General features: G+C 46.7%; 1 long non-coding RNA gene across 2 annotated transcripts; it reads left to right on the top strand.

Moving 5' to 3' along the window:
* Positions 1-746: 746 nt before the first annotated feature.
* On the top strand, positions 747-9,731 carry LOC136997764 (uncharacterized). Of its 2 annotated transcripts, XR_010888408.1 has the most exons (3): positions 1,075-1,153; positions 1,241-2,298; positions 9,503-9,731. It is a non-coding gene; the product is annotated as an uncharacterized lncRNA (long non-coding RNA). The 2 variants fall into 2 exon arrangements; XR_010888407.1 differs by lacking the exon at positions 9,503-9,731 and having other exon boundaries at positions 747-1,153; positions 1,241-2,622.
* The last annotated feature ends 205 nt before the right edge of the window (positions 9,732-9,936 follow it).

Below are 9,936 nucleotides of genomic sequence, written 5' to 3'. Positions count from 1 at the left end.
TCGCAGCATCGCCGGGATGTCGTGACGTCGCGAGTCCAGCGTCACGACCTCCTCGATGCGGAGCTGGTAGTCGCGTTGCACGTAGTGCACGAGAAACGACTGGACGTTGCAGATCTGTCGTCTGACGCCGTTCCTCACGACGCCCTTTCCGGGGGGAAGGTTAATACTATTGAGGGATCACCATTTCCCTCAGAGTTGCCCGCTAGAGACCCTGCTTCCCTGGGCCATGCATCCCCTCACCGCGTGGCGCAGCTTAAGATTAGGGGTGATTTTTTTACAGAGGTTCTCTACCTCGTGGCCCGGACGATTAAGCCAAGGCCCCCGGTTCCCAGAGACATGACCTGGGGGTTCCGGTGTGAGTCGCACGTAGTCCCACGTAGTGGGGGGTCGCCTTCCTCGTGCAACGAGGGCCGGCCGTTCAATACGATCGGCCTGTTCAGGTAAGTTTCGGACTTCCCATTGCTCTCCTTCACGTCCGCGAATACAGGGACCACGTCCCTGTGCCGTTTGGACGGAGAGGGAAAGCACCCCCCCCTATCGCGGAACGCGGCTTCCTCCCATGCCAGACTGCATCCCCGTCATCCCCCTATATGGAGGAGGGGGGATCAGCCACAGGTACAAAAGGACCCGCACCCGCATCCCATCCCCTAGGACGCTCGACGACGGGAGCACCCGCCGCCGGACACCCAAAAGAGCCGGGAGCACCCAGCTACCCCGTCACGGGTGGGGAGCAATCCTCCCCCCTATCGGTGCCGTGCCACCGGGCATTTGTAGTCGGGGTTGCCTTCCCCTACCGGCGATTGGGATTCGGGCCGTGCAAGCACGGACCTTGTCCCTAAGGAGTCGCCTGGCTTCTCTTGTATCCTCTTTCGCGGATACTGTGCGCTCTTAGCACCCGTTCCACCCCGAAGGGTTTCACAGGTGAGCCTTCTCACCACGACAAGGTGGCGCACGACGAGAAGGTTCGGGACTAGTGCCATTCGACGTAACTCGACCCTTTCCCATATATTCCTTTATACGAGCTTCTATCTCGAAGGATCCCCCCCCCCCCCAACGTATTTCGTCCTAACCGAAGTCGGTCAAACCAAAAGTTAGGACGACGATCGAGAAACTCCTTCGGTTAGGAAAGAGAAAGCAGTCAGGACAAGGTTAGGTTACGGGCTTGTGCCCGATTTTAGGTTAGGTTAGGTTACAGGGATACCGCAAGTACAAATGGACGAGAAAAAAGTGAGCAGGTTAGGTTACAGGCTTGCGCCCGATTTTTCAAAAAATTGACTTTTTTTTTATTACGGAAACTGATGGGCGATTTTGTAGAACGTGGAGCGCCCCAAGTCCCAGGTCGATACGAGCCTCCGTTTGGAAGTTACAGCCGTCCAAACATGATTTGCTATTTCGCGGGACTTAGAAAATTTTCGGACCGATGATTCATGCTCGACGACCCCCGATCAAAAGGTATGCTTTCGATAGGGCTTGAAAAATGCTGCAAAAAAAGTCCTATAAACCACCCCTCTGCGACCCTTAGTTTTCGAGTTACAGGGGTGGAAATGTTTGAAAAAAAATAAAAAATGATTTTTTTTTTTTTTTTTTTTTTTTTTTTTTTTATTACGGAAAATGATGGGCGATTTTGTAGAACGTGGAGCGCCCCAAGTCCCAGGTCGATACGAGCCTCCGTTTGGAAGTTACAGCCGTCCAAACACGATTTGCTATTTCGCGGGACTTAGAAAATTTTCGGACCGATGATTCATGCTCGACGACCCTCGATCGAAAGGTATGCTTTCGATAGGGCTTAAAAAATGCTGTAAAAAAAGTTCTATGAATCACTCCCCTGCGACCCTTTGTTTTTTTAAGATATTTTGGGAATAAATTCTTGTTTTAGTCATTGTCGTCCTAACCGGTATTTTTTTTTTTTTTTTTTTTTTTTTTTTTTAATTTCTAATTGCCCGTCCTGACCATAGTCTCGTCCTGACCGAAGAAAAAATTTTTCTAAGTGCCCGTCCTGACCATATTCTCGTCCTGACCGAAGGATAGGACGACGATGGGAAACTCTCGGAAAGGGTTGGGGCGTGCCGTCAGGACGAGGGGGGCCAAAGGAAAGCCGGTTAGGACGGGCGGAACCCCGACCTAACCGACGGTCAGGACGAGGATATGAACACATTCGGTTAGGAGCGAGAAGAGCGGTCAGGACACGTGGGCCAAAGGAAAACCGGTTAGGACGGCATCGCCGCCCTGACTGGTTAGGTTAGGTTAGGTTAGGTTAGGTTAGGTTAGGTTAGGTTAGGTTAGGTTAGGTTAGGTTAGGTTCCTTCTCGTTGTGCGCCACCTTGTCGTGGTGAGAAGGCTCACCGTGGAGTGGCTCGCAAGAGTCATTCTGCGGTGCCAAGAGCGCACAGTTCCTCCTATGGGAGGAACAAGGAGCCCGGCGACTCCTTAGGGATGAAGTTCGTGTCTTGGCACGAATGGAATCCCAATCGCCGGTAGGGGTTGGCGGCCCCGACTACAATCGCCCGGTGGCACGGCACCGTTAGGGGGAGGATTACTCCCTGTCCGTGACGACGCGGGTGCTCCCGCAGGCGCGTCTCTGCTTCCCGGTGGGGGGCAGAGGCGCACGCCAAGAGGAGAAAACCTCTATAAAAAACATTGCGGGTGCTCCTGCGGGCGCCTCCCTGTGGTCCGGGTGCTCCTGGTCTACAGGTTGAGTGCATGCCAACCTGAGCCGGTGGCTCGGTTCCCTAATGGGGCCCGGGTCACCGGCTTCGGTGGGAGGGATGTGGGTGCCTGGCTGGTGATCAGTCCAGGTGTCCCACAAGGGTAAAGACCGGGAATATTCTCCTGGTCTTCTGAGGAAGGACAGTCAGATGTATCTGAAAATATCAGATACATCGGACTGGGTCACCTATAATCTCCTATGAGATTAAGGTGAAGGCGATGGTCCGGAGCGGATCTTCCGGGGAGCCTCTTCGGGTTTCCGGTCTGGTCCCGCGACCGGGGCCGTCCGACGCGTGGTTGGATTGGGCCCGGTCGTGTTTACTCACAGGGCAGGTCGGGCTCTTAAGCCTTGGCCGGCAACCGACCTAGGAGAAGGAAAACTCCGAATATTAACCCGCAGAAGAAAACTGTGTTAAAAAATTACAACTTATGAAATTTAATGGAAATAGATGATGTAAACTTACCACCACAGGGGGGGTCGGATACCCCAGTGGTCGGCGCATCCGGGGATATTGTCCCTGTCCCCGATGCGTCGTCATCAAGCCAAGGGCTGGCTGGAGGGTTAGTGACGAGCGCTCCAGTTCAATCTATGATCGTCTCAAACGAACAAGTAAGAGTCAACCTAATATTTTCGGAAGGAGAATATAAGGCAGACGTAATACAGACGCAAGGAACCCCTAACATGGAGTCCATGCCAGAAAGATTACCAGAGGTTACTGTGATACCTCTCAATAAACCTAAAAAGAGGGCAACCGGACGTGCAAGAGCAATAGACAAACCTGACGTCGATTACATGAATCTTGTAACGAGTTCCGATAACGCAAGCATAGCTTCTTCACAGGCAACTTGCAACACTAATAAGACAAACTCGAAACGCACAAAGACCGCTAAAAAAAGAAAATGCAAAAACAACATAGAAAGCTCTACCTCTGAGGAGGAAGAAACAATAGGTGGAAACATGCTCACATATAAACAAAGACTTGAAGCTGGAAAACTACTGCAGGACGTAGCGGACATGTCCACGGCGGAAATTGGAGCACATATAAAAGGATGGCTACGAGAGGTAGATAGTGCCCGTGCTAAATCGAGCAATTTAAAAGGGGATCTATCAAAGAAAATAAAAGTCTGTACCCATGCTGTTATGGAAGCGACTCAACTATTAGAGGCAAGGGCAATATATAAAGGTGATTCGAAATATCTTGAAGAAAAGCTAGATAGATTAACAAAGGAAATGGTTACTATGAAACAAGAAAATGAATTTTTAAAGAAAAAACTGGAGAATATGGAGAAAAAGTCATTACAAGTGAATAGAGAAGACTCCCTCTCCCCTATTCCGGGAACAAAGATCCCCTTCAACGAAGATGAAGATATTTTCTCAACAATAGAGGAGATACATGTACCACCTGCAATTAGACCCTCAATACAAGGAGTGTCCAAGGTAATAGATCCGGGATACAAAGTACTACGTAACAGGGTAGTCCCAAGTAAAGAAGGAAACACACAACATAATAAGGAGGGGGTAGAGGAAGATACACTAATAAAATGGACACCACCACCACTAATACCATCATCTCAGATCACATCTGATGTAAAAGTGGAGGGTCCATTTAAGGAAGTACTTACAGCCATAAATGGCTTGACGGCAGTAGTACAAAATTTGGTACACTTACAAGTAACTGGATCGCAAAAAAATAAGGGTACTTTGAACACTACACTAGTAAAGAAGAAACCTAAAACAAAAGAAGGAATACTTACCGCTGCGAGATCCGCTGGGTCATCCAGGTATGATCCGGCTGCTGCTGCACTCAGGTCTGCTCCGGCTGCTGCTGCACGCTCCGCTCCTGGGACTGGACATCCTGCTCCTAGGGCTGCTGCTCCTGCACCCATGACCGCACCTGAAACAAAAAAGAAAGATATTAGAAACAGAACAACTACAGAAGAAGAAACTGGAAATATAACAGAAGGAAAGGAAGAAACCTCTGCAACACCATGGACTAAAGTTATAGGAAGGAAAGCGAAACAAGAAAAAAGGAAGGAAATAAATTCTGCAAATAAAACACAAAAACAGGAAATAAAAGGAGGAAAGGGTAAGAAGGAAACAAAAAACCCGCTGAAAATGAAAAAGAAAAGATTATCACGGACGGCGGCAGTCACAATAACATGTATGGATGGTAATAATACATATGCCGAAGTATTAAGACAGGCTCGATCAGCTATTAGCCTAGATGAAATAGGAATAGAAAGACCGTCCGTTAAAAATACAATCACAGGAGGAATATTACTAGCAATTCCTGGTGAAAATGCCACAGAAAAAGCGGACATATTGGCAGGGAAACTGCGCAATATGTTCGAGGAAACGAGGGTAAAGATAGGAAGACCTACTAAGAAATCAGGTATAAAAATTAGTGGATTGGAGGACTCCGTGACACAGGAAGAAATAATCCAAATAGTGGCACAACACGGTAATTGTCATACAAGTGACATACGCTGTAGTCCTATTCGGAAATTCAAAGGAGGAATGGGTATGACATGGTTACAGGTGCCAGCTCTAACAGCGATCAAGCTAACCGAGCTAGGAAAACTGAGAATTGGGTGGAATACTGCGAGGATTGAGTTACTGCAAAATAAACCGATACAATGTTACCGGTGTCTTGCCCGTGGCCACACGAGAAGTAGATGTCCACCGGAGAACAAGGATAGATCGGCCGATTGCTATATGTGTGGAGAATCGGATCATAAGGTCACGAATTGCATACAGAGAAAACCAAGATGTCCAATCTGTAGAGCCAAAGGTCTTAAGGATAGTCATAAGGTGGGCAGCCCCGAATGTCCGCCATGTCCTCCAGCCAAAAGCATGGTGCCTCCTCCTACAGCAAACAATGGAAGAGAGGTACAAATGGAGATGGAAATAACTGAAATGTAACAATGGATACTACAGTTATACAGACAAATATCAACCACTCAGGTGGGGCCCAGGACCTACTCGCTCAATACATGATCGAGTGGGGAACGAGCCTCGCCATTGTGGCCGAACCCTACTATGTGCCTAACAACCCAAGATGGTGGGGTTCACTGGGATGCACGCCAACAATTGCAATTGTCTGGGGAGGAGGAGAATTAGGAGATAATCTCCCCTTTAACCCAATCCAAAGAACGAATGATTGGGTAGCTGCCGAATGGGGTGACTACTTAATAATCGCCTGTTACTGCTCGCCGAGAATGAAGAGAGCAAAGTTCGGGGCGTTCTTACAATCGGTCAGCGGATTGATTGACACTTATACAGGTAAGCCTATAATTATAATGGGTGACTTTAATGCCCGATCGAAAAGATGGGATACAAAATATAACGTTAAAGGAAACATGCTGGATACCTGGGCTGCGAGCAAAGGTATGACACTAGTAAATACAGACTCGACACCCACATGTATCAAGGCAAATGGTCGATCTACAGTGGATCTTACATGGGCAAACGCCTCTATGTATAATAACATAAAAGAGTGGCATGTAGATACAAAAACGATCAATCTGTCGGATCACAGATACATTAAAATGAAGATAAAGACTAATCTAAATAAAGTTAAGTATAGAGTGGAAAAGTCAAAACGGGACTTTCCACGATGGAATGTAAATAAATTAAATACAGATCGACTAAATGCTGCTATTATGACTAAAACCTGGACAAATAATGACATGATAGATGACAGCATTAAAAATCAAGTATCATGGATAAATACTACCCTAAGGGAAGTTTCGGATGTGGCTATGCCCAGGAGCACCACCCATAAAAGAAAAAATGCCTACTGGTGGAATGCTGAAACTTCCACCCTACGAGCATGGTACAATAAAATAAGGAGAAAACTGGTTAGAAAAAAGAGAAATGGTACAGAAGAGGAAATAGACTTGGCAAAAACACAATACAAGGAAGCGCAAAAAGACTTTCGTACGGCTATAAAGGTGGCAAAATGTAGGGCCTGGGAGGATCTCCAGAGCACCATCAATAACGACCCGTGGGGAAGACCATTCCGCGTGGTCCTCAGAAGAATGCAGCCGCAAACCTTGCCAATAGTCTCATCTTTGGCTCCGGAGACTCTACATGGTATACTCTCGGTCCTCTTCCCGCAGGGAGAGAGATATGAGAGGAATCACTGGACAAGACAGATAGAATGGCTCCCAGAATGGGACGTTACAGAAACTGAAATAAAAACAGCCATTAGAAGGACACCGAGTAACAAAGCTCCGGGACCAGGAGGAATTCCTGGTAAAATCATAACAGGCACATGTGGACAGTTGATTGAGAGATGGGTGCACTGTTTCACATCCTGTCTGAAAAAAGGAGAGTTCCCAGACCCTTGGAAAATAGCCAGACTTGTCCTACTAAGAAAGAAGGAAGGTATCAGAAATGATCCCGATTGTTTTAGGCCGATATGCCTCTTAGATGAAGCCGGAAAGCTGTTCGAACGCGTAATTGTAGATAGAATACACGAACATCTTGACAATACTAATGGACTATCTGTTAACCAATATGGATTTCGGAGAAGCAGATCCACAGTAGACGCAATACTGCAACTAAGAACGTATGTACAAGAAAAAGTCAATGCAGGAAGTATTGTCATAGCGATCGGACTTGACATATCCAATGCATTCAACTCTTTGCCGTGGCACATTATACTGCAGGCGATGGATGACAAGCAATTCCCTGTATACCTGAAAAACATAATTGGAAGTTACTTGGAAAACAGGTGGATAACCTACGTTAACCGGAGTGGAAGGATCAGCAGGAGGCAGAACACTAGAGGGGTCCCTCAGGGATCTGTCCTAGGCCCCGTATTATGGAACATAGGATACGACAAAATACTAACATCTACAACAATAACTGAAGAATGTCGTATCATATGCTACGCGGACGATACAATTTTACTGGCGACTGGTAAAAGTATACTAGATGCTAAATATCAAGCAGAAGTTGCGGCAGCCACTTTAATCAGAGAGATAGAAGAATTAGAATTAAAAATATCTCCTACTAAAACGGAGGTGATGATTTTTCCTACAAGAGCGATAAAGGAACAAAAAATATATATAACAATAAAGGGAGAACTTTTACAAGTCAACACAGCCATGAAGTATCTTGGATTAATAATAGACGGAGGATGGACATTTACCCAACATTTTAAATATATCATCCCTAAAGCGGAAAGGGTATTAGGAGCCCTATCAAGAATACTCCCAAATCTTAAAGGTCCGGAGGAAAAAATAAGAGTTTTATACTCTAATGTAATCAGTTCAGTTCTGCTGTACGGTGCGCCAGTATGGGCAGGTGATATAGCAAAAAATGCGCATATTAAGAGAGATATCTGCAGAATACAGAAGAAGATTTGCTTACGAATCTGCTGTGGATATAAAACAGTTTCTTTTGTGGCTGCATTACTATTGGCTAGAGGAATTCCCCTTGATTTAATGGCGTTGGCACAGCAACGGGTGTACATGCAAATGAGAGCCAACAACGAACACACTTCAAGGATAAGATTAAGCATGCAAGCTAAAAGAGAGGCGAGAGATAAATGGAAAGAGAGAGTAACAAACGCCATAACGAACAATGAAAGAACAAGTGGTGCGAGAACCATATTAGCGGTCCTTCCCCACTTTGCGGAATGGTATAGCAGAAAAGAGGGACATATTACATTCCATTGTACACAAATACTGACGGGACATGGCTGCTTTAAGGACTTTTTGTCCAAAATACAAAGAGCCAATGCTTCAAACTGCGAACACTGTTCAGAGGAACAGGACACAGCACAGCACACTTTAGAGTTTTGTCCGACCTGGGAGCAGGAGAGAGCGGAACTGCGGAGTGAGCTGGAATGTGAAGAAGACCTAAATCCGACTACGATAGTCGGGAAAATACTGGAAAACAGGTATAAATGGAGAGCATTCACTAAATTTTGTACAAAAGTGATGCTGATGAAAGAGGAAGCTGAAAGAGAGAGAGAAAGGACGGGTGAGTGAGAGGGGATGGGGGACACAAAAAAATCCCCCTTTCACCCCCCTCAGGAGCCCCTTTCTAGAGGATGTCGTTCTCCATTCTACCCAATAAAGGGAGGATAGGGAACAGACACACACACATATACACACACACGCATGCATACATACATACACACACACACACATAGTACAAGCACGCGCACATATACACACACTCTCACACAAACACACACGCACACACACATACACGCACACACATGCATATACATACACATACATACTTACGCAAACGCACAAAAAAGAATATAGAGGGAAAAAAGGGAAGGGGGGGCGGGCCCGAGGGGGTTTTTCCCCCCCTGACTCCGCTTCCATCAACCCCCTTCCACAGTCCTCTCCTTTCGGGGAGGCAGATACAAGTTTTTCACCCCCCCCTTAGAGGTTGGAGATGAACCTAACGGTCCTCTCTCCTAGATGACAAGGGAGGAGGAGGAAAGAAGAAGGAGGTATGGGTTTTCGAGGGTGTCGGAAATCCATGCTGGGCCATGTGGCCCAGAGGTGTGTTCCCACACGGAGGACTCCGACAGGAGACACTAAGGGGCTGGGGCGAAGTATGCCTCCGGCTTTCCGCTCCAGTCCCACAATAGCATGCATGATTTTAAGAAGGAGGGGTTTTAGCGGGTAGGTCCTCGTTGTGTCCTGACAATTGGTCAGGGCATAACACAACGAGGGAATCCCGCACTCCCCCGCAGTACGGGCTGCGGGGGGTCTTTCGAAGATTTCCCCTCCTTCCGAAAAAAAAAAAAAAAAAAAAGGTTAGGTTACGGGCTTGCGCCCGATTTTTCAAAAAATTGACTTTTTTTTTATTACGGAAAATGATGGGCGATTTTGTAGAACGTGGAGCGCCCCAAGTCCCAGGTCGATACGAGCCTCCGTTTGGAAGTTACAGCCCTCCAAACACGATTTGCTATTTCGCGGGACTTAGAAAATTTTCGGACCGATGATTCATGCTCGACGACCCCCGATCAAAAGGTATGCTTTCGATAGGGCTTGAAAAATGCTGCAAAAAAAGTCCTATAAACCACCCCTCTGCGACCCTTAGTTTTCGAGTTACAGGGGTGGAAATGTTTGAAAAAAATAAAAAATGATTTTTTTTTTTTTTTTTTTTTTTTTTTTTTATTACGGAAAATGATGGGCGATTTTGTAGAACGTGGAGAGCCCCAAGTCCCAGGTCGATACGGGCCTCCGTTTGGA

This window comes from Linepithema humile, chromosome 2, assembly GCF_040581485.1.
Source record: "Linepithema humile isolate Giens D197 chromosome 2, Lhum_UNIL_v1.0, whole genome shotgun sequence".
In the NCBI taxonomy this organism is placed as follows: domain Eukaryota; kingdom Metazoa; phylum Arthropoda; class Insecta; order Hymenoptera; family Formicidae; genus Linepithema; species Linepithema humile.
The sequence above is the reverse complement of the archived record's forward strand: the minus strand, read 5'-3'. Positions and strand labels throughout refer to the sequence as shown.